Source organism: Lissotriton vulgaris, chromosome 3_1 (assembly GCF_964263255.1).
Source record: "Lissotriton vulgaris chromosome 3_1, aLisVul1.2, whole genome shotgun sequence".
NCBI classification, from domain to species: Eukaryota; Metazoa; Chordata; class Amphibia; order Caudata; family Salamandridae; genus Lissotriton; species Lissotriton vulgaris.
Window position 1 is genome coordinate 515,934,221 of NC_141689.1, and position 25,379 is coordinate 515,959,599.

The window sequence follows — 25,379 nt, forward strand, 5'->3', positions numbered from 1 at the left end:
ACTGGGCTCCCGGGGGGTCAGCCTTTTACTGGCGCCTCCGGGCGCTCTGTCCGCGTCACCGGAGCGCCGCCGGCCAAGGGGTTGCTGGGGAGTGTGGTCCGATGGCTTCGACCGCCTCCTGCTGCCTCCCCGTCGTGTTGTGCCTCGCCGTTTCCCTCACGGCACTGCCCGATGGCAGAAGTACAGGTAAGGATTCCTGGTGTTCCCCCACTGGGCTCCCGGGGGGTCAGCCTTTTACTGGCGCCTCCGGGCGCTCTGTCCGCGTCACCGGAGCGCCGCCGGCCAAGGGGTTGCTGGGGAGTGTGGTCCGATGGCTTCGACCGCCTCCTGCTGCCTCCCCGTCGTGTTGTGCCTCGCCGTTTCCCTCACGGCACTGCCCGATGGCAGAAGTACAGGTAAGGATTCCTGGTGTTCCCCCACTGGGCTCCCGGGGGGTCAGCCTTTTACTGGCGCCTCCGGGCGCTCTGTCCGCGTCACCGGAGCGCCGCCGGCCAAGGGGTTGCTGGGGAGTGTGGTCCGATGGCTTCGACCGCCTCCTGCTGCCTCCCCGTCGTGTTGTGCCTCGCCGTTTCCCTCACGGCACTGCCCGATGGCAGAAGTACAGGTAAGGATTCCTGGTGTTCCCCCACTGGGCTCCCGGGGGGTCAGCCTTTTACTGGCGCCTCCGGGCGCTCTGTCCGCGTCACCGGAGCGCCGCCGGCCAAGGGGTTGCTGGGGAGTGTGGTCCGATGGCTTCGACCGCCTCCTGCTGCCTCCCCGTCGTGTTGTGCCTCGCCGTTTCCCTCACGGCACTGCCCGATGGCAGAAGTACAGGTAAGGATTCCTGGTGTTCCCCCACTGGGCTCCCGGGGGGTCAGCCTTTTACTGGCGCCTCCGGGCGCTCTGTCCGCGTCACCGGAGCGCTGCCGGCCAAGGGGTTGCTGGGGAGTGTGGTCCGATGGCTTCGACCGCCTCCTGCTGCCTCCCCGTCGTGTTGTGCCTCGCCGTTTCCCTCACGGCACTGCCCGATGGCAGAAGTACAGGTAAGGATTCCTGGTGTTCCCCCACTGGGCTCCCGGGGGGTCAGCCTTTTACTGGCGCCTCCGGGCGCTCTGTCCGCGTCACCGGAGCGCCGCCGGCCAAGGGGTTGCTGGGGAGTGTGGTCCGATGGCTTCGACCGCCTCCTGCTGCCTCCCCGTCGTGTTGTGCCTCGCCGTTTCCCTCACGGCACTGCCCGATGGCAGAAGTACAGGTAAGGATTCCTGGTGTTCCCCCACTGGGCCTCCGGGGGGTCAGCCTTTTACTGGCGCCTCCGGGCGCTCTGTCCGCGTCACCGGAGCGCCGCCGGCCAAGGGGTTGCTGGGGAGTGTGGTCCGATGGCTTCGACCGCCTCCTGCTGCCTCCCCGTCGTGTTGTGCCTCGCCGTTTCCCTCACGGCACTGCCCGATGGCAGAAGTACAGGTAAGGATTCCTGGTATTCCCCCTAGCAACATTACAGGCAAACATAATAAATAGAGCAATATGACAAAATACGAAAGAAAATGTGGAACACATGTACTTATCTTGACTGCGAGCAGCAAGAAAAGAGGGCTGTTCGCAGTCAGAGTAGGGTAAGCGTTATACATGGGACTGTCTGTTCATTGGTTCTTGTTCTAGATTCCATGTTCTTCGATTGATCAACTTGTCACTTGGCCTTCTGGGAGGTGCAGTTTTTTTTGGTTATCTTGGCTGCTATTAAATTTAAGCAAGATTAGAAAAGCATAACAGGAGCCTCCGGTCTTGACATAAAATTCATGCGCTTTGTGCCCTTTCTGAAGTGCACAATGTGACTGAATTTTCTCCAGATTGTAGTACACTGCTGTACATTTCGCAGCAGACAACACCTTTTACACAATAGAGGAGATAGTAAGTGTTAGATAAAATGACCTGTTTTGTCGTTGGGCGTTGGAGCCCTATCCCCATCTCTGTTTTTGCTGCTATGTGTAGCACAGCCGTCTGTTTTTGAAATGTTTCATGTCTTCCTTCTAGCTTTGGAATGGGTTGCAAGAAGCAGTGAAAGCCGTCACATTGACTGGGAGCTATCTGGGTAAACACTGATGTCTCTGGAATAATATGTTCACAGAAACCTTAAACAGGTCGGGACCAAGATAGGATTAAAGAACAAGCATTTGCAATACAAGAGACCACGCACTGCTGAAAGTTTGAGCTATTAGCGTTGTTAATAATAATGCAACGCCAATAGCTTGAACTTTCAGCAATGGGAGAGCTAATGTATTACAAATGGACCCGCACTTTAGATGTTTAAAGGTAAAGCGCGAGTGCCGCGATTGTTTTGTAATGGAATAACTCTTGCATTACTGAAAGTTTGAGGTAATGGCGTTGCATTATTATTAGCAACACCCATAGCTCACACTTTCAGCAATGCGAGACCTATTGCATTGCAAATGCTTCTTTGAAATCTGTTGTTAGCCAAGACATTTTGATTTTACTTTATTGACGTGTATTATGTACTTACTCTCCTACCTGTGAGGAGCCGGGCCCGGGAAAGTGCTCCAACCAGCCAGTTATGTGTGCAAGGTGTCTGCGAGATAGCCGAAGGAACAGAGGTTGGAATTCTCGAGGAGATTTGTTGAAGACTTTCTTAGAAGACTTACCGTTCCGAGTTCACATAAATATTAATTCCAAGACACGTATACAGCAAATCACACGTAGTTGTAGATTGGGTCGCGGTATAATGCTATTCTGGCACAACCCCGTCTGTATTGGTAACAAACACGCGTCTGCCATTTACTTACATTTCCCTTCCTACCGCAGGAGGTCGCAATAGAAGAGGGACTATATTCACCAGCGCCCTCAAGATGCGCTTAGCTTCTGTTTCTATGGTGATCCACAGACGGAGGGCGAGAGCTTTTGTCCTATCAGGTTGGGTCGTGCAAGATATCTGTAGAGCTCAACATCTATCCAATCAACGAGTGCTCCTGGATTGCAAGGAACCAATGAAGGGAAACGTTGTTGGTGACCGGCAGTTTGAAACTGTCGGAAACTTCCTGGTGAAGCAAAGCCGCAGAGAAAGCGACAAGTCTCCATCTGAATTGGGAAAGCAGGGATCCCCAGTATTGATTAGAGGTGAGAGATGGTACGGTGGGTGCAGCGCTGACTAACAGCAGATCATGTTGTAGTCATGAACTAAGAAAATCTTATAATTCGAATCATCTATGTAAGTTATATTTTTGTAATATGTTCACGTATCCGCATTTATGTAGCTTATTTAATTATTAGTATGTCAGCATCGTAGTGAAACAGACCCCCTTCCCCCGGGTATCGTCGCATTGACTTGTATATTTTGCGGCACAAAAAAGCAAAATTTCCTGCACACTTTTTTGTGGCACGTTTGTTTATTCATATTTATTAGTATTGCAGAGTTTTCGTCAGCAGAAAAAGATGAAGGCTATTCCCGGGGAATATTGCCCTTTCAAAGAACCATGTCATAAGTGACTGAGAAGGTTTTTGCAATTAATTCTTAGCTACTGAATTTCGGCCCTCAAGATTTTGCAACACGGCACCTACCTTAGTGGTGACGAGAAGTCACCACTGAACCCTCCCAGCTTGTATTGTATTACGTTAAATGTCAGAAACCTTCTATGAATTTACTCCCACCACTGAATCTGTGCATCAGTCACGTTCATCGACAGACAGGAGCTCAACTTCCTCGGGAAAACTTCAGCTACTTTGTAAATGTAAATGTATAGGCATTTATATAGCGCACTACTTACCCGTAGGGTCCCAAGGCGCTTCGACCGCTGCGAAACCCTTCCTGGCTTCCCTGAGAGATGGTCCCTTAATGGGTATCTCCAGGGTGAGACCAGGCATCCCCGGCAGTCTGGTGGGGCCGTTAGTGAAGATGAGGCAAGCTAATGCCCAGAGTTGCCGAGTGTGATCGCTGATCAGAGTGGGCACCGAGGCGAGAGAATTATCGAGTCCGCTGACCCTGGTCCAGAAACCTGCCGCGCCGGGAATCGAACCCTGGTCCCGGGCCGTCCTCTGCTCTCGGGTCTGCCGCCTCTAACCAGTGAGACACACTACTTTGTTCAGGCACAGGACACCTGCATGCAACTACTGGTCCAGGCAAAAGTGCCACTATGCGAGAGCACACAACAGAGATGGGAGGAATGGGGTAAGAGGCTTAGATATGTCCAACAGGTAGGCAGAAGGATGAGAAACTATGTGAGAGGAAGAAGAGAGGAACGCAGACAGCCGCAAGAGAGGTGCAGAAACGGTGAAAGATGTCAGAAGCCGCACCCAATAGAAAAACTGCATGGTGATTAGAACCTTAAGATAACAACACTGTGAAGGGAAAGTAACTCGATTTCCCCTTCTTTTCTCTATCCCCCTGCTCCATTCTTGACATTCAATTCCATTGATACAGTCCTCATTTTCTTTCTGAATGGCAGTGATCATGGCCATCTTGGCTGGCCTTTGAACCCAAGAGAAAACGAAGACGAGACCGTTCCAGTTGACAGAGGCCAGAATGGACCATTAACCCTGACAAGGATACAATTCTTATTTATCATTTCGCTATGCTTGCCTGATGCAAACAGAGCAAGAACAGCAAAGCAAACGCATACTTCTTGGCATTGTCTAATTAACCTTTGCCTAGGCCCAACTTGAGTTGCTGAGAACTTGCACCTCTTCACACCATATATGTGCTAAAAAATGAGATGTAGAACGAGAAGGGAGAGACAGTGTAGGAAAAGATACCTATCAGACTCTAATAGGTATCTTTTCCTACACTGTCTCTCCCTTCTCGTTCTACATCTCATTTTTTAGCACATATATGATGTGAAGAGATGCAAGTTCTCAGCAACTCAAGTTGGGCCTAGGCAAAGGTTCTCAAGTAGGTGCAACATTATTGGAGGGGAATGCACACCGTATGCTTGCCTTTCTTCTCCCTACTAGTCTCTGTCTCAGAATATGGAGAAGAGCAGTTCTGTATTTCACAAGGTATTTTGAACATTATTTCTCAGATGCTTGGAAGGAAGTGGCTCTTGCCCTTGCATCCTGACAACGCCAACCCATATGGACAAGACGTTTACACTACATTACCAGCATAATATTTTCTATGCTTGTCTTTACAGTATTGAACTGTTCAATGAGGAGATCCCACCCTCAAACATCACTTTTCCATGTTGCCTGCAGTGAGACTTAACTCCTGTGTGTCGTCTGAGGGCCAACATCCTCCATGCTTTTCAATTTTTCCTCTTGTGTACAACACTATCCCATCTAATCTAAACTTTTTTTAATGCTGGTAATTGTACTGAGTGTGTTATGTGATCATTAAGATTACAAGTAACACAAAAAACGGACTGACAAAATGTGTCTGGATTGCTGAGCATATTTCAGCCTTCTCCCTACAGAATCCTTCAATATAGCCTGGTTTGAGCCTGAGGTTTTTATGCAGCTGCAAATTACATTGTTTCACTTTGAATCTGCAGTGGAAAGGCAAGAGTATCTTAAACATTTCATAAAGTGAGTAAAAATAATTTCTAAAGGCTGATAAGGCTCTCTGCAATGTACACATAAGGAAAAAGTGACCAAGATCTTTTGAAGTCATTTAAAATAAATATAAACACCACTTGCTCTTAATGTGGAATGCGGTCATGCAAAAGATCAGACACATCGTTTAAAAAATATATATATTATTTACCATTTTTAAAGTAAATAAAGAAAAATATGACACACATTTCACATCCACCTTGAAGAACAATGGAATAGGACACTATGACGGGACCAATCCCGCAACTGCTTTTCATAGAAGGATCACAAATAAGCAATCGAACGGACAATAAGGACAGTCTTTGACTATGTGTAATATGTAATCCAATTGCCCATCCTCTGAGCCCAAGGTAAATAATGCTCTTAAATCAACTAGCACAGTGGTTCCCAAACTTTTGACTCCTGAGGACCCCCATTGAGTTATAACTGGAAGCCGGGGACCCCCAAGCAATTTGTATGAGTTAACTTTCAAACATTAAAACAGTAATTCGAAAAAAATACACACGTGTGCACACACAACAAATACTCAAAGTACTAAGGATTTTGGGGCCAGAAGTACGGCCATTTCATTTAGCGCCTCGCAATTGGCGACACATTGAGAGTGGCAAATTGCGAGCCGCTAAATGAAATGTAAAACAGTGTGTTTAACACTGTTTGGGATTTCCAATGGGGTCGCAAATTGCGAGGTTCATTAATATTAATGAGCCTCTCGCAATTTGAAAGCCCATTGGGAATGCCAGCCCTCCCAGCGATGGTGGCCCTGCTGAACTCTGCAGGCCACCATGTCTCGGACTGCTTTTAACCGCATCGCTGCAGTGGTTATTTTTCCGCTGTGCGGCTTTTTTCTAAAAGCCGCGTTACATGACGAGCTCAGCTCGTCATCCGCACACGACCACCGTGGCTGATGACGAGCTGAGCTCGTCATCAGCAGCGAAGGGGTTAAATGAAGCAGTTAAAAAAAATGCAGCCTGTTTACCATGCATTTAAAAAAAAAAGAAAATGAAACGTTTTCTTTTCATTTTCTAAGGGCAGGCAGAGGTCCCTGGGACCACTGCCTGCCCTTAAAAAATAATTTTGCATGGACCCCTTCCCATTTGCGAATGCATTACCATCTACTTGAAGTAGGTGGTAATTGTGACTGTTTTGCGACCGCAAACATTTGTACATGGTTTTGAGACTCGTTATTTGGAAGGGAATGCCCATTCCAAATAGCAAGTTGCAAAACCTATTTAGAGAGTCGCAAACAAATTGCGACTTGCGAAATAGGCTATGTACATGGCCCAATAGGTTTTTGAATGCACAAACGGGCTTGCGAACCCGTTGGCGCATATAAAAACAGATTGTACATCTGGCCCTTAGTATTTTATATCGAAGTAATAGCCCCTCTGTCACATGTATTTCATTTGTTTTATATCATCTCCCATACCATTGTAGGATGTCAGAGCACTTTTCATCACACACATATAGAGACATTGAATCATACATGTAAATCAGTGTGTATATAAAATGTTTAAAGAGTGCTTGGTCTGGAAAAGCACAAACTCAGGATTCAGAACATAACACAGTGGCTAGCATTGACTTTAACATTAAAATTGTATTTCAACCCAAATATATCTTTTGAGCAGAATCAGGATAATGGATAACTGGGACAAAATATAAGTTACTAACTGGTACAATGCAGTTTGCAAGCAGCTCTTTGATGACAGTTTATAGGTCCCACTGCTAGATTACGATTGTCACTTATGAAGTGCACAGTAAAAAAAGAATCTCTGTGACAAAAGCAGTAACTACGAACATAGGCACAAAAAATACTGCTTTTTAAGATGCATGTTGCACATTCTTTGCAGTAGGCATATTAACCCTCTGTGCTACATTAGTTAAATCAAAGCTGCCACTGAACAAAACTCTCCTCACTCTCCAGCAGGTACATTAATCACTGGCATTCTCTTGACACTTTTATTGTTGCTGGAAAGCTGCTAATTAAACAAGAAACGTTTCTGTGCTTTTAAAACTGTTGCCCACGGACCCCCTGGGAATGTGTCACGGACCCCTGGGGGTCCGCGGACCACAGTTTGGGAAACACTGAACTAGCATCTGAAGTCGGGTGATTTTCTGTGACTGAGGGGGGCATCATCCACAACCCTGATACCGGCAGCATCTTGAGCATTCTTAGAAAGCTGCCCCCCAGTAAATTGCTGTTACTTTATGTAGTTGGTAAATGGACGTCAAGTCGTGTCGAATCGGAATACAATAATAAGCTGGATGTGTACATGTGTTTACTTTAGACACCGTACCCTGGCAAGTCATGGAGGCTAGCTGTAATCATAAAAATAAAAAAAAGGCATTTCTTACTGCTCTCTGTCTCGCTCGAGTGGCTATGACCGCTGGGTGGAGGGGGAGTGAAGTAAATTTATATTCTGGAAGCACCTCCAAATGAGCAAGAGTAGAATCCTTTTTGTGTTCCCTAATGAATGCGACCAGTACAAAGGCCGACTGGTGTTGTCTCGAAAGTCTAAAGGCAGCACTCATGACGCACACAGCCAATGCTGCAGCTCCTCCCTCCCAGCCACCCACAGGTACCTTTTATACTTCATGAACTACTGAAAGAATGAAAGCTGCTTGTCCTTTGACAATGTCAGAGAATCAAAATGCGGGACAGTAAACATTCCACAGTGACTGTGTGCAGGTAGGGGTACAGAAGCCATAATTGCAGGACAAACCTGCAAAATGCTGGACAGTTGGACATCCTGTACTATCTATCTAGCCGACTGTCTGCCTGTCTGCTTTTTCACAGCGTGGTGAGAGAAGTAAATTGTTCAGGGGGAGGAGAAGGGAGATCTTTGTGGATAAAGTCTTATTGTCGGTGTATTCGCGTAATTCGCACTAGCGCTTCTGGAGGCCACATGTACAGGTCGGCAGCCAAGACAAACAAGCTTTGGATTAGCCAATAGGTCTCGCTTTTGGGACCTTAAAAGTGTTTAGTCATGCAGCACATTATCCATCACATTTAGGGGAAAGAAGGTAGCCTTATGAAATAGTACTCCTAGAAAATATTTGGGAACTGCATTTTAGCATGAGCAAATCTGCTTGTGTAGATATGCTCATGCAAAAACCTGACTGTTTTCAAGTTCACTTTCCCTCCAACCACTTTTTTCCCCAACTCTGGAAGAAGGTTTTCATCTGCCATTGTCCGGAGTACATTTCCAGCATTTCTTAGTTTTGGAAAAAATTAGAGAAAAGTTGTTGAAAACCCTTAAAACATGCAAGTTATTAGGTTTGCACAGACTCAAAAGGGCATTCTAACCCTGGAACTATTGCTTACCACTACCCCAATAAGTAGGTCTGCGGAAACGTGGCAACATAAGGGGATTGCAAGTATTCAAAGACTTCTATGTTATGAGCCCTGGCATAATCAGAGAGTCTGTATCAGAGCTGTTATATAATGAGATTGCTGCCATAATTTGTCGCTGCACTACATGGCACCAAAGGGACAAGTGGATTTTGTTGTAAGACAAGTAGATTTATGAAGCAGCCTGCCCCTTGGACAAGTAGATATTTTTTTAAATTCTATACCCCTGTTTACATATTTTATAGAATGTAGTTCATTCTAGAAATTTGGGGTCCAGTCTTTCTATGACTGAGTAATTACGCAGTATATTTGAGAGTAATGCTGGGGATATTCCACAGCAATTAACCATTAGAATGTATAGGCATGTTATTGACTTTCAGGTTGTGCACAACAAATACACGTTTGTGAGTTGAGCTTACTACCAACTTTTATTGAACTTACAGTTTTTTACCCTATTGTTGGACTTGTCCCTTTTTTGCAGGTTCACCCCTGAACTTTTTGCCTTCAGCTCTGACATGGTGGTAGTGATTTTAGGCATCTGCGCACTTTAGCACTGTGGCCCAGTGTAAAGTGCGTGCACTCTCCGAGTGCGTGTGGTGAGATTGGCCTGCCCTCCCATAGGAATGCATGGGGATATGCGTGTCCATGGAAATTCCTGGTATGAGGGGAGTGCAGGGTCGAGTTTAGTATGTGCGAATTTGTGTGAATAAATGCTGCGCAGATTTATTGTGATTATTTTAGAAATGCCACTTTTAGAAGTTGGCATTTCTGTGTGCTGTCTGTCTGCCTGCATGATGTGAATTGCATGTCTGGCTTGTGAGTGACAGGTGCTGGATGATGTGGGTGGCTCCAGGAGCCAGGATGAGTCTGCCCAGTGTTGAATAGGGAGATCTGCATGTAGATTTAATTTAATTTAATTTCTAATTTAAAACACTTGTAAAGCGCGACGTACACCTTGCGGTTTCTTGGCGCTGGGGGTTCATCAACTGAGGGAGAAAGACCAGGGAAAGGGTGAGGTAAGTTTAGGCGGGGAAAGCCTGGCAGAAGAGGAAAGTTTTCAGGTCTCTACGGAAGGAGAGGTACTGAGTTGCAGAACGAAGATTGTCTGGAAGTGAGTTCCAGAAAGTAGGGGCCAGGGTTGAGAAGTTGGACCCGCCCCACTTTTTGCGTGAGAAGCGGGGGATCTGAAGGAGGGACTTGGAGGAGGACCGGAGATCTCTAGCAGGGACATAAGGTTTAATAAGTGAAGTGATGAAAGCAGGGGCAGTGCCCTGACGGGCCTGAAAAACCATGCATCCGATCTTGAAAAGGGAGCGTTGTTTCACGGGGAGCCAATGGAGCTCTTTTAGTAGGGGGGTGGAGTGGTGATAGCGTGGAAGGCCGTATACCAGCCGGGCCGCCTGGTTCTGGATAGTTTGGAGTCTACGCAGGCTGTACGCTGGAATACCATGATAGAGGGCATTGGCGTAGTCCAAACGCGAAATTACCAGGGCGGCTATGATCATCTTTAGTGCCTGGGGGGAGAAGAAGTGGGAGACAGAGCGGATAGTTCGGAGGGTGAGGAAACAGGAAGAGACCACGGAGCTGATTTGAGAGTGAAGAGTGAGCTGATTATTCATTTTAACACCCAGTGTTTTGACCGAGGTGGAGGGGGATGGTGCAGGGCCGAGAGAGGGGGGCCAGAAAAGAGAGTTCCAGGGGCTGGATGAACCACCAGTGAGAATCAGCTCGGTTTTATCCGGGTTCAGTTTAAGATGGTTGTGGTTCATCCAGTCCCTGATGAATGTCATAGTTGACTGGAAGTTAGAAGCCGAGAGAGAAGAGGGAGACAGATCAAAGATGAGCTGGAGGTCATCCGCATAGTTATAGACGGTGACCTCCAGCTGCTGGAGCGCATAGATAAGAGGAAAGATGTAGAGATTAAAGAGTAAGGGAGAAAGAGAAGAGCCCTGGGGAACACCGCAGGTGACAGGGAGAGGGGTGGAGGTGAAATCGCCTAGTCGGACCGCCTGAGTGCGGTCCCTCAGAAAGGAGGAGAGCCAGACCAGAGCTGATCCCCCGATGCCAGCCGCCTTGACACGGGCAAGTAGGATAGTATGGTCCACCGTGTCAAAGGCGGCGGAGAGATCAAGGAGGACCAGTGCCTGGTAGTTGTTTTCATCCATACCCTTTCTGAGGTTGTCTAAGACTGAAACTATGACCGATTCGGTCGAGTGCCTAGGGCGAAATCCAGCCTGGCGAGCAGCCAGCCCCCCATTGGCCTCGATGTGAGCGCTCAGTACCGCGGTGACATGGCGTTCCATCACCTTGCCCAAAAAGGGCAGCAGGGAGATGGGGCGAAAGTTGGCCGAGATGGAAGGGTCCGCGCCGGGTTTCTTCAGCAGAGGCACTATAGTGGCTGCCTTTAGTGCAGGGGTCACAACACCCTGTGCCAAGGAGCTGTTAAGGAAGGCAATAGGGGGATCGGGGCAGCTAGAGTAGATTTGCTGTAAGATGCGTGCGGGGCAGACGTCCGCCGGAGACCCCGACTTCACTCTGGGGAGTATCGCCAGAAAGGATTCCTGAGTGAGGGGAGGGATAAGGGTGAGAGGATTTTGGACGATGGGAGGGGAGGGATCGACAAAAGCAGACGAGGGTAATGGGATGTTACTCTTGATAGTTGTGATTTTGTCCAAGAAATAATTATTGAGTTGGTCGCAGAGAAGCTGGGAGGGAGGGATTTGGGGCGAAGTTCGGTCTGAGAATGCCAGGTCATTCACAATGCCAAAGATTACCCTGGGCTTGTTGTCGGCAGATGTTATTTTTGTGGAGAAGTAGTCGGTTTTTGCAGCCAAGATTGCTGATTTATATTTAGCCAGTGATGCAAGGAAGTGGGTTTTTGACAAGGGGCTGTAATCTTTCCTCCACTGCCTCTCCGCCCTTCGGGCGCTCAGTTTAAGTTCTTTTAGGTGGTCGTTGAACCATCTATTGGAGTCCTTGAGTCGGCGGATGGAAATGCGACGTAGGGGAGCCACTGAGTCGCAACCTCCAGCCAGCCAGGTGTTAATGGCCTTGGCTTGAGAGGCAGATGATAGGCCAGCAAAGGTGGGGGTGGAGTTGCGGAGCAGGGAGGTCAAGGAGGGGAGATCCAGCCTATTCCAGTTCCGCGCCCAGGTATTTTTGGCATGCGGGGTTTTGGATAATGGATTGTGGGGAATGGAGAAGGAAATGAGGGCATGGTCGGACCAAGGGCATGGAGAGACAGCCACCGAGGCCAATGGGAGGTTGAGAGACCAGACCTGGTCGAGTGTGTGTCCATGGGAGTGAGTGGGGACAGTAATATGTGACACGAAGTTGAAGGATAATAAGGATTCTGTGAATTCTTTTGACGCGGGGCACTCGTGTGGGTCTGAGGGCCAATAATTGAAATCCCCCAGCACCAGAACCGAGGCATAATTGACCACTAAATTGGCCAGTAGGTCTTGAAAAGCAGATAAAAAAGAGGGTGAGGACTGGGGAGGGCGGTACATGAGAAGGCAGGTGATGGGGGAAGAGGATAGGAGGGAACGGACTACCAGAAAGTCGACAGGGAGCATAGAGGGAAAGGGAAGTGATTGAAAATGTAGATCTGACCTGGCGATTAAGGCAACCCCACCACCAGCTCTGCCCGCCGGACGGTCGGCGCGCAGGGCCACGTAGGAAGGGGGGAGGGTAGCCAAGAGAACGGGGAGGGAGGAGTCACAATACCAGGTTTCGGTCAGGAGCAGTAGGTCCGGTTTCTCTGAGTCGAGTAGGACGGACAGCTCGTGATGGTGCTTGACCGCTGACCTGGTGTTGAGTAGGATAGCAGACAGTGCTGGGGTCGTGAGTTGGGGGTCGGGGAGGGAGGGACAGGGAGACGGGGGAACAAGTGACGGGGAAGGCGGAGGTATGGGGAGGGTAGGGGCAAGGCCAAGTGAAGAGATGAGTCTGCGGACGGGATCCGGGAGTGGCCAGAGGCCTTGGAGGGCGAAGAGGTCATTGGAGGAATAGGACAAGTTTTTGGCATGGTGTTGTGCCCCTGGCCCCGTCCGGCCGCGGACGGGCGCAGACGGGCTTGACTTATGCGCGACTTCGGCGCGAAGTCGGCGCTCCCGCTGCGCTCGTCCGCTGCGCGTTCTAAAGTGGCACATTGAAATAGGTGGCCGCAAGGGCGGAAAGGGGGCGTGGCCTGAAGGTGGGCGTGGCCAGCCGGCAGGAGGGCGTCGCGTGAGCGATTGATCCGCTGCACGGAGCCCTCGAGGTGAAAACAATCAAGTAGCAGCAGGTGAGGTTTTAAAAGCACGTAGAAAACACAATCCTAAAAGAGCGTCTCCCGGCTTTCCGCCTCAGGAGGTATGAGCCCAGAGAGCGCTCGAAAGCTGGCGCTTAAAAGGGCGGAAAGGGGGCGTGGCCTGAAGGTGGGCGTGGCCAGCCGGCAGGAGGGCGTCGCGTGATGGGATGGGATGGGAGGGAGGAGTTGCACCGGGGACCTGAATAAGAATGTGCCTACCCTCCACAATGCTGGCTCCACCTCCCGTGGTGCGTCTGATGTCCCTGGCCTGTCCTGTGAAAAGAAGGAAGGAAGGAAGGAGTTATGTACACAAAGTGCTCCTGAACCAGTTGTATCTGGTTCCCCAAAACCCTGCACCTTTGCACAAAGGGAAAATGTTGTATAAATATAGGTGCTGTGAACCCATTCAGTTCTTGGTTGCTGTTCCACCCAGGGCGTGCTGCTGCTGGGGCCCAGGGTGGGGGCTACCATGAGGGCTTGCCTCCCTGGGCCCTGCATTGCCCTTTTCACCTGTAAGGACTTCTTGGAACCCTTTTGCTTCCCAGCTTCCAGGACCTTTACAGCATATTTTTCACCCTGGGAGCGCTTTATTTTACTTTGAAAATGCCCAGCTGATGGAGAGCGCTTTATTTATTCTGGGAGCGCTTTAGTTTACTTTTGCAGAGCCCCTGACCCTTGTCTGCTGGGAGCGTGGGCTTTGCAGCGCTGGACTGCGATCCCCGCCCTGGGAATCCCGACGTAGGGATTTCACCATTCTGTCCATGTATAGCGGGTGCCCACCCCGCTTTCATGCCGCTTATTTTTATAATTATAGAGGCAGGTGCCCACCCCGCTTATTTCTTTATTTACGAGCGGGTGCCCATCCCGCATTCTTGGTGAGCTTTGCGGGTGCCCACCCGCGTTCCTATGCGCATTGAAATCGTTGCGGCGGCCTGCCTGGTTGTGGGCGGGGGCGGCGGACGGAAGCAGAAGCATGACGTGCTGACGCGAGGCTCTCATGCTGGAGGGAGAGCCCCGCGGTGGCAGCCGAAGTTGAGAAGCACTGGGTCCCAGGAGGGAGCCCGGGTGAAGAGTACAGGCAGCCGAGGCCGCCGGGGTTCCCAGGAGTCCAGGAAAGCCCAGCGGGAGAAGTGCTTCAGCTGCAGAGAGGGGTCCCCACCAGGAAGAGCTGGTGAGTGAAGCCGGCTGGGGGGAGTGGGTGGGGGGAGTATAGTCGAGGCACCACGCCAGTGCCTCTCTCCAGGGCAGCCCTGCTTGACAGAAGGCTGCTCCAACGGTTGGCCTATTTATTTTCAGAGCCCCATGTGGCTCCAACATGGGGCATAGTGAGTTTCAGAACCTACGTGGCTCCAACATGGGGCATAGTGAGTTTCAAAGCCTACGAGGCTCCACCGTGGGCATGCTTATTTTCAGAGCCTGAGTGGCTGAAACGCTTGGGGAAGAAAACTGTTATCCCCGTGCACTCCTTATTTATCCAACAATTTTCAATGGAACGCTTTTACACAGTTCTGGTTGGCGTCACATTTGTCGCATATAGCCTAACCATGCCTTTAAATATCAGGAAGTAATGTGGGGAGAATCATCTACCCACAAAAATGTGCGCACGATATTCATAGAAACACGCTGGTTTCTTCACGAAATTCAATTTTATTTGTTGCAAATTGTAAACCTTCTTGAGAAATTCTTTGAGGTCTTTGCAATTCAATCATGTATCCATAAACAAATGGCACACATAATAGTAGTCTTATGATGCAGTCTTCATAAATTTACATCTTCTTAATACCCAATGCATTTCGGGTCAACAAACTAGAACCCTTCATCAGGGGTCTGTAACAAGGTTAAACAAGACCAAATTAGCTACTCCACAATGCATGAAACAAGTGTCATCACTGATCATGCATTTAGTAAAAAGAAACATGCATACCAGAAATTCAAAGAAACCCAGGAAGTGTGGGAAGCTATAAAGTATAAGTGCCTTACAGAAAGTGGAACTACGAGACCAATGAGTAATAAAAGTCACTGAATAATGTGAACGCTGTTTGTGAACTGCGTTAAATAACACAAAGCTAGCCCAAAAGCTGTACCGGATTTAAACGAAAAACATCGGCGAATGTGGCTACAACCAACCTCAAGTGAAGCGTGCACAAAGTGTACTAAATAAGATTCAAAACGCTAACAGAAAGCTTACATGCAAACGGACAACGCTGTGTCTCGATCAGGATTCGGGAAGTTTAACTCGCGGTGGCTGTGATTCGTTGAAATAAGACATGTGATCGGAGTAAAGTGACCAATGAAAACCTAAGATCGATACCATGCGATGTCATCTCATTATATAAGTCTATCCCCCACAATGAGGGCATTGAAGCACTGGAATGGAGCTTGCTAAACCGTGATCTTGAATCTCAAAAAATATTCATTTTGGAATTGATGCATTTCGCATCATATCACAGCTACTTCGAGTGGCAAGGACAATTTTTCAACCAATGTATGGCACTTCGATGGGCTTTGGGGGGGGGGCACCCTCATATGCCAACATCTATATGCATAAATTCGAGATGGACCACATTCTACATAATCAAATTTGGCAAGAAGGCATCATTGTTTTTAAACGATACATTTATAATAATTTTTTTAATATGGGAAGGTTCTAGACAACAACTTGAGAAGAACATCCATATATTGAACTCATACAATCGTATAAAATTCACTCACCCTATCAATAAAGAGAACATTGCGTTTTTGGATGTGCAAATACAATTGGACAACAATAAAATCAGTACCAAAGTTTATAAGAAAAAGACAGATAAAAATGCCAGTCTTCTTTTCCAAAGCTTCCATCCAGAATCCCTAAAAAAACATTTGCCTACATCACAATTTATCAGATTGAAAAGGATCACCTCGAATGATCATGATTTACAAGAATCCTTTAGAGAGCAGACTAAGAAATATCGCCAAAGAGGATATCCTCAAGAAATCTTGGAAACATCTATTAAAGTTAATGAACAAACCAGAGAAACTCTTCTACAAGAGAGTCAAAATTCCTGAAAAGAAAACAGTTTTTGTGATGAAATATTCTACGGAATTCACAAAAATCAAACGTATAATCAATAATCACTGGTCGATGATTCTACTGGAACCTGACCTGAAAGGTTGTCATATGGTTACTACGTTTCTATATATTGTGTTAAGTTAGCATGTGCTTATTAAATGTTTAAACGCCATATTTTCTTTCTGCTTTGGTTTGCACACGACACCTAATTGTTATTGTAGCTTTTAACCTAGACGAAAGATGTGATTTATTTGAGAATAATATGTTATTGCACTGGTATCAGTCGTGCTTGGTACACTTGGTACAACTGTCTGCACACTGAGAACTGCACACTCTAAGAATAACCTAACACAAGGTTGCTGAAGGCCTGATCCTCGCACCACGTTAGTCATAACACAAATAATGTTGCTGCCAATATTGGGCTCTACGCGGGTTTAAGATACAGTTACAGGGAATGAATGAACACACTTGATGCTTCGCATGCTGAGAGCTGGTAGCGGTTGATGTGATCTCCTCCTACTGAGAATTAGAGGTATGGGTCCGCCCTGCTAAGAACCCAGATGAGACCTTCTTAGATATAATATAATATGCTAAATAGGGTGCGCGAAATATAGGTGATACATAATTCTATAGATTTTTGCATCATAACATGCTATTACCTTTTGTTTATTATGGATTAGTGACTATGCTGCTAACTCTGATTTTTATAATATGTATGTTGATATTATACAAGATACTGCGTTTGAGAATGTTGCATTGAAAAATAAACATTTCAAACTTGCACGTGTGTTCTCTGCCTCCCAGTTTCGGTTTGTAATGATTATATAACGAAAGAGTGTTCATGTGTTCCACGATACCTGAGGTATTCTAAGTTCATGTTCTGGATTGTCTAAGTCATTGGTAAGTTATTACTGCCGATGAGACACTGTAGCTAGCTTGGTAAGGATATTTCTGAAACAAAGGTGAGTTTTGGGTCACCCGAACTCACCCAGGTTCTAGATCTCTGTGCACAGTTCTGTGGGAGAACGGAAACCCTGCTACATGGCGCCCATACGTTGGTTGGCCTTATATCATGACACTCGAGTAGTATAACATTCAAACCTTAACGCCTTCATTCCCGTTTCCGGAAAACGGCAGTGTAGGAAAAACCTACCTATTTTTGAAATATGTCTTATTCAAGCTTGAATCTATCTGTAAACGGTTTCTTTGAATTACTACCCAGTTGTGCTACAAAGTACTCTTTGTATTTTCACTTTCCTGTGCTGACATGGCACAAGCCGTGGACATCCCGCAGCATAGTCGCATTGCGGTGCGTGACCATTTGCGGATGTATGATGTTCCTGTGGAAGGCTTGGCTGTCGTTCTGGTAGTGAGTGCGGAACATGCTTACCCGTACGAACTGTTTTATTCGTGGGTGACATTTCCGGCGGTGGACGCTAATTCTGGAGTGTTCCATTCATACACTGCTTCAGCTGTGCCGGCTGCATATGCTCCGTACAGAGCACTGGAGGTTCCTATTGATGCTTGGCAGCATGGAGTTTGGTTTGGTGGCGCCCTACCACACTCTTTATCCGCTTCGAGGTTAGGTCCTTTGTCCATTCCGGGCACACCTTGGCCCGCTTTGGCTGGATTCACTCCTCACCCTCAACGCGCCACTTGTAACATGGCTGATCTGCGACGGCTTCATGAAGTCGCGGTGGAAGTGATTAGAGCGCTTGTTCATTACACTAGCCGTAATGTTCAGGACGCGGCCCCTAGGGGCGCACAGCTTCGTGCAGAACACGCTAGTCTGAAAATCAATCCGGTCATGGTGAACTCCGTGATGGGTAAAAAGCAACCATATGACAAGGTCTTTACAGTGATAAAATCACCTTCGCATTTCGAAGATCCAAAAATCTTAAGGAATTATTAAACACACCTAAGAAAGAGAAGATATCTTGGAAAGGCATGTTAAGATGTCAAAACTGCACCCACTGCAGTAACGTCATCGTAGGTAACAAGTTTACCCATCCTACGAAAGGTCATCAAATCGAATTACATCACACCAGCACTTGCGATACCACCAATTGTATCTATGCTATTAAATGCCCGTGTGGTAAAGTTTATGTAGGACAAACGGAAGGAAAGAAAAATCAAGGTGCGGATCACCGAACATAAGAGCAATATATGCTTAGCGAACATGAAATCTACCATTGCTTGTCACTGGAAAGAAGCACGTCACCAGATAGCACAATTAAAATTCATGATTTTGGAGACTATTCCCCAACGCAGAGACATGGATCCCGTTAAACAAAGACTGAGGGCAGAATTTCATTGGATCAAAAAATTTAATTCTACTCATCCTATTGGGATGAATGATCGGATTGAACATTCTTGTTTTCTCTAATGTGGTGATCAGTATATTTTGCTTGGTCTGAAGACATTTTTTTGAGTCCTTGCTTAAATGTTATGAATTTTCAGAATGTTGACCTCATCAAAAATGCTAGTTATTTTTCTTAACTGTTCTATATTGTGTATGACCAGAGAATGCATAATCTATCTGTTTTTACGTCGTTTGTGTTATCGTTTGTCTTTTAGGTTCGCGTCCGATTGTTTTTTTTACTGGTTTTTCACTGACAAAACTTTATTGTCCTGAACTTTGTCTTTTCCGTGAAGCACCCACACTCTCATCACATGGCATCGATCTTATGTTTTCATTGGTCACTTTACTCCGATCACATGTCTTATTTCAACGAATCACAGCCACCGCGAGTTAAACTTCCTGAATCCCGATCGAGACACAGCGTTGTCTGTTTGCATGTAAGCTTTCTGTTAGCGTTTTGAATCTATTTAGTACACTATGTGCACGCTTCACTTGAGGTTGGTTGTAGCCACATTGCCAATGGTTTTCGTTTAAATCCGGCATAGGGTTTGGGCTAGCTTTGTGTTATTTAACACAGTTCACAAACAGCGTTCACATTATTCAGTGACTTTTATTACTCATTGGTCTCGTAGTTCCACTTTTCTGTAAGGCACTTATACTTTATAGCTTCCCACACTTTCGGGGTTTCTTTGAATCTCTGGTATGATTGTTTATTTTTACTATTTGCATGATTAGTGATGACACTTTTGTTTCATGCATTGTGGAGTAGCTAGTTTGGTCCTGTTTAACCTTGTTACAGACCCCTGATGAAGGGTCCTCGTTTGTTGACCCGAAATGCATTGGGTATTAAGAAGATGTAAATTTATGAAGACTGCATCATAAGACTACTAATATGTGTGGCAGTTGTTTATGGATACATGATTGAATTTCAAAGACCTCAAAGAATTTTTCAAGAAGGTTTATAATTTGCAACAAATAAAATTGAATTTTGTGAAGAAACCAGCGTGTTTCTATGAATATCGTGTGCACATTTTTGTGGGTAGATGATTCTCCCCACATTACTTCCTGAAACGCTTGGGGGCCATAGTGGTTTTAGGAGCCAGCAGGCTCCAATGAGGGCCCAATAGTTTAGGGGCCCCTGAGGGCCACAGTGCCTGGGGGCATTATGCATTTACAGAGCCCAGTGTGGCTCCAACATTTTTTATAATTATTTTCAGAGCCCCGAGTGGCTCCAACGTTTGGCTACTTGTCTTCAGAGCCCCGTGTGGCTCCAACGAAGGGGGCACATTTTGTTTTACGGTCCACTGAGAGCCCATGCCTCATTTTAGTATTTCCAGCTGCCCAGCAAGTAGTGGGCAGCTGCACAGTTTAGGTCTTTCTGTGCTTTAGGGGACATGTTTGAATTCAGAGTGAGATGCATTCCTTTGCCCCCCTTGTCTTCAAAGCTGCGCAGCACTTAGTGCCAGCTGCAACGTTTAGGTTTACGCAGGGTGCACCATGACTCCCGATGCATTGGCAGCCTCCCTGACATTTGGACCTAGGGCATTTGAGCCCCTTTTAGAGATGGCCAGTTGGCCAAGGGGACTGTTAGATTTATAAGGCGCCAGGCCCTGACGTGATTTATAGGGTGCTAGGAAATGTAATTTATGTAGTATGATTTACGCACCCTGTTTTTATGCCACTAAAATGTGTTTTTATGATCATGAGGTTTTGCATACTGTGTTATGTTTTAGGTGATTCTCTACTGTGGTTTAGGTGTGAGTTATTCCCTACTGCGGTTTATGTTGGTAAGTTTATTTCCTAATGTGAGTTATGTTTAGGAGATTATGATCTACTATGTTTAAGCTTATGAGGTTGGCGCAGAATATATTTTTCGCCTAATGTGATACTGTACATGATATGATTTATGTTACAGGATGATGCTGAGTATAGTGTTTACCAGTAATTGCTGGTTGTGGTCTACGTTTAAGATATGTTCTTACTTGTACTATTTTTACCAAGTGATGATTCTGACAGGGGCCCTGTCATGTGTATATACTCCCCTGAAAATATTGCCCAGTGCCAGTTGGCACAGTATATCTTGTGTGATTACCAGCTAATGTGTTTTATGATAATACAAAGGCTATTCTTATATATACCCTTGTGTGGAGTTCCTTTTGTGGTGTGCCTAGTATGTTGTTGCTATGTATGTTGCACAAATGCTTTGCACATCGCCACCGGGATTAGCCTGACTGCTCATGCTAAGCTACCAAGGGGGTGAGCAGGGGTTATCTTTGGCGTGTAACTCCCTTGCCCTGACTAGGGTGGTGGTCTCTTCCTGGCTTTGGCACAAGCCTTAGCCAACCAGAGATCCCATTTCTAACACCTATCATATTAGTAATTGTGATATCCCTTGGTGTGAGTGTCATCCTTTTTGGCTGGATCACCCCCATTTTTTGCAGATACTGGTGGTAACTGACTCTGACTGCCCCCTGGCTCTGCTAACCAGGCCCAGGGCTCTGATTAAAAATGTATATGGTAATTGGGTGTAATTATAATTGACACTGACCACCTACCTGTAAATCCCTAGTGTAGGGCATGCAGGTGTAGAGTCCTATAAGCTTTGAGGCACCGAAGTATACATTGCTAGGTTGGCTGCTGTCATTTTAAGTCAGTCCTGCTTTTCAAGCTGCTTTTAAATTGAAAATTCGACTTTGGATTTAAAGGTACTTCCAAGGTATTAAAGTACCTTACTCATACATAAGTTACCCCTAAGACCTATCGTAAGTGGTCACAGGGTAGGGTGCCATGTGAAAATAAGCAGGGACATTTTAAAAGGTATTTTATATGCTCTGGAAGAGGGGGGGGGGGGGTTACCAATGTTGTTTTTCCCCATTGTAGTGTTTTGAGCACTGTAAGCTAACCTAAGGATACTCTACTACAGTGTAACTATTTATTGGAGTGAGCTAAAATAATAATTCAAGGACTTAAGATTGGTAATGATAAATGTTGGACTTGGCCTCTTTTGGCAGGTTTACCCTTGAACTTTTTGCCTTAAGCTCTGACATGGTGGTGGTGGTTTTAGGCCTCTAGGCACTTTAGCACTGTGGTCCAGTGTAAAGTGCTTCGCTCTCTGTGTACATGTGGTGAGATTGGCCTGCCGTCCCATAGCAATGCAGCGATCGACAAATTATAAAAAATGCTCTAGACCTGCAGGTCTAGTAAACTACAAAATCGCCTCGACCTAACTTAAATGAACTTGACCTCAAACTCTGAAAACTGAGCAAATGTTTCAAATTAACAAGATTTAAAAGCATTTTTATTGCTCATTTACTTTATGAGCAATAACGATGCCTTTAAATCTTGTTATCTTGTCATATTTCCTCTGCTTTCAGGGGCAGAGGTCAAGTGTCAAGTTTGTATTCCTACTCGCCAGAAAGGGCGAGTAGGACCGAAAAATAGCTCGTCCTTAATCTCACTCGCAAATGCGAGCGGTCGAATGAATTTTTCAAGCCCTGCAATGCAGTCCATGGTAATTCCTGGTATGCGAGAAGTGCAGGGTCGAGTTTAGTATGTATGAACTCGTGAGGATGAATCCTGCGCAATGGTGTGCGCAGATTTATGGTGACTGGTGGAGAAGTGCCACTTTTAGAGGTTGGCATTTCTGTGTGCTATGTGTCTGCCTGCTTGATGTGAATTGCATGTCTGGCTTGTGAGTGACAGGAGCTGAGAGGCGTGGATGGCTCCAGGAGGGGCAGGGTGAGTCATCTAGGCTGAATGGGACAACTGGGCTAAGAGTAGTGGGAGGGGTAAATGTAAATGTATTTGAGCTTATATAGCGCACAGCTACCCGCAGTGGGTTTCCCGGCGCTTGCTTAGGGAACCCGTCCTGGTATTCCCCTGTGAGATGACCCCGGCAGGGTATCCACAAGGTGAAAGCCAGGCATCCCGCCGCGAGGGGCCGTTGTGGAGATTAGGCAAGCTATTGCCCAGAGTCGCAGAGTGTGAACCCGTGAGTCGCGAAGGCACCGGAGCTAGAATTATCGAGTCCGTGGAATTTTTAGCCCAAGACCCGCCGAGGCGGGGAATTGAACCCTGGTCCAGGGCCGATCTCAGCTTCCGGGTCTGCCGCCTCTAACCCCGGAGCCACACTTCTCCCCTGACTCTGAATAGGCCTGTGCCCAGGCTGTGCAAGGCTGGCTCCGCCCCCTGTGGTGTCTGATCACTAAGCCACCACCTGACAAAGGGGAAGAGGAGCTGGCAAAACAAAGTGCTCCAATTTCCCCCTCGCCCCACCCCAAACCAGTTTTGACTGGTATTCCCAAGCCCTGTGCTGTGACACAAAGAGAAATGCTAGTATAAATATAGGGGCTGTGACTCCATTAAAATGTTCAGTTCTGTTCTTTGGTGTTGATCCTGCTGGGGCGTGCGGCTGCTGGGGCCCAGGGGGCGCTGCCAGGAGGGCTTGCCTCCCTGGGCCCTGCATTGCCCCTTTATCCCTAAGGACTTCCAGTACTTTAATCCTAGTTTCTAGTGAGTGCTTTAGTGCTTTTTCTGCAGACCGCTTTATTTATCCTGAGAAGGAGCGCTTCTGTTTTCCACTTGCATCGCGGAGCTGCGATCATTTTGAAGGGAATCCCGACATAGGGATTCCCCCGCTTTTGCTGATTTCATAGCGGGTGCCCACCCCGCGTTGTCCGCCCTAGCGGGTGCCCACCCTGCTTTATATTGTTTTATGAGGAGGGAGCCTACCCCTCATTGCCGCCAGAAAAAGACCTCCGCTGCGATCCTTGGCTTGCCTGGTTGTGGGCGGGGCCTGACAGACGGAAGCGGAAGAGCAGAGACCAAAGTGGCGTCTGCTCGCGCAGGGCTCTCGTGTGCCGGAGGGAGCCTTGCATGTGTCCATGAAGCCCCAGGTACCAGGAGGGGTCCTGGGTGAAGAAGAGAAGAGGCTGCCGATGGCAGCGCGGAACTCCTGCGAGCGAAGGGAAGCCCCGCACTGCGAGAGGACAAACCTAGTTTTCCCCCACACAGAGGAGACCAGGAGAAATGCTGCTGATCCCGCCTGCCGACAGAGGTGCAGCACCAAGACTCACGAGGAGCTGGTGAGTGAAGGCTCAATGTGGTGGTGCTGTCATGGCACAGCAACGGTGCGGGCGGGATCCTGAGCGGCCCCGTCTGGCAGCGGGCTGCTCCGACGAGGCATGCTTCGTGGTTGGGGGCCCAGAGGGACCCATGATTCTCACTGTGTGTTAGCTGATCTCTGCTGTCCTGCGAGACCGCAGGCAGCTGCAACGTTTTGGGGGCAGTTTCCGTTGAGAATGGAAGAGCCCCAGAGGGCCCCAGAGTCTTAGGAGCAGATCGAGGCACATTGTCGGTGCCTGGGTGGTTCCGCCAGAGAGCGGGCCGCCCCAATGATCGGGGCATGTGTTTGTCACGTGGGAGGTCCAGAGGGCACAGAGGTGCCCGGTCCCCTTTATTAAAAATGCCACAGCTGCGTCGCACCAGCGCGAGCTGCTGCAACAAGATGGCCATGAGTTGAGTCCCTGAGGGGGACACAGAAGGCACAGTGGTGTCACAGACTTCATTAGCTTTACAGCTGCGCATTACTTCGTGCCAGCTGCAACGTTTAGGCCACAGTCTTTGGGGATATGTTTTGAGGAAGGAGTGAGATGCAGTCCTTTGCCCTATCACAATGGCGCATTTTGGATTCCGCTGCACAGGCAGCAACCCTGACATTCTGGACGTAGGGCAATTGAGCCCCTTTGAGAAGGCTAGTTGGCCAAGGGGGTCCGTGATTTATGTGATATTAGAAAATGTGATGCCTTACTGTGATTTATGCCTCAAAATTTGTTTGGGGATGAGATTATGTGCATAATATGTTTATGCCAGTGAGATTATTTCCTACTGTAAGTAGACCCCCTAATATGAGTGATGCTTAGGAGGTTAGGGTCTTAGATGTTAGACTGATGAGGTTGGCGTACAATTAATTTGGCGCCTATGTGATACTGTGCATAATGTGGTTTATGTTACAGGCTGATGCGGAGTACAGTGGTTACCAGTGATTACAGGTTGTACGTTTATGATATGTCTTGCTTTTACTAAGTTCTCTTTGTGATGGTTCTGACAGTGGTCCAGTGGGCCCTGCCAGGTGTAAATAACCCCTTGTAAATATGACCTAGTGCCAGGTGGCACGATGTATATTATGTGATTACTATCCTAATGTGTTATGAGAAAACAAAGGCTATGTTTGATATAACCTTGTGTGGAGTTCCTTTTGTGGTGTGCCTGGGATGTTGTTGCTGTGTGCGTGCCCAAACGCATTACACTTGGCCTCCGGGATAAGCCTGACTGCTCGTGCCAAGCTACCAAAGGGGTGAGCAGGGGTTATCTTTGGCGTGTAAGTCCCTTGCCCTGACTAAAGTGGTGGTCTCTGCCTGGCTTTGGCGCAAGCCTTAGCTAACCAGAGATCCCATTTCTAACAATAAACCTAACCACTTGCCACTGTTAAATGTACCATAACTAATGCAGAAAATACATTATAGAACTTTCTTTTTCTGTGAGCCAAAATCCAGCCCTCTACTGATTGGCCAGCCCTTAACAGGCTTAGCCAAACTTCTTTGGTGAGGTAATAAGTGACCTGCACAGAGTCAGTTTATTTGATTGGGGGGAGGGGGAAGCTCTGCAGCTGCAGAGCACAAGCTAGGACGGGGGCTGGGTAAATCAAACTGGGCTTCAAAGAGAGCAGGACAGTAAGGAATGCCAGCCAGGCCAATCCCTCTTTCTCCCAGCCACAGCAGCTCCAAGAGTGGAATTT

At 47.4% G+C, this 25,379-nt stretch overlaps 1 protein-coding gene across 2 annotated transcripts in view; it reads left to right on the forward strand.

Annotated features, from left to right (window-relative positions):
- The first annotated feature begins 2,983 nt into the window (after nucleotides 1–2,983).
- Nucleotides 2,984–25,379, forward strand: part of POC5 (POC5 centriolar protein) — a 328,992-nt gene continuing 306,596 nt past the window's right edge. For both annotated transcript variants that reach the window (XM_086960759.1, XM_086960761.1), the window contains exon 1: nucleotides 2,984–3,105. The gene's annotated coding sequence lies outside the window, so the exon portion shown is untranslated. The remainder of the gene's footprint in view (nucleotides 3,106–25,379) is intronic.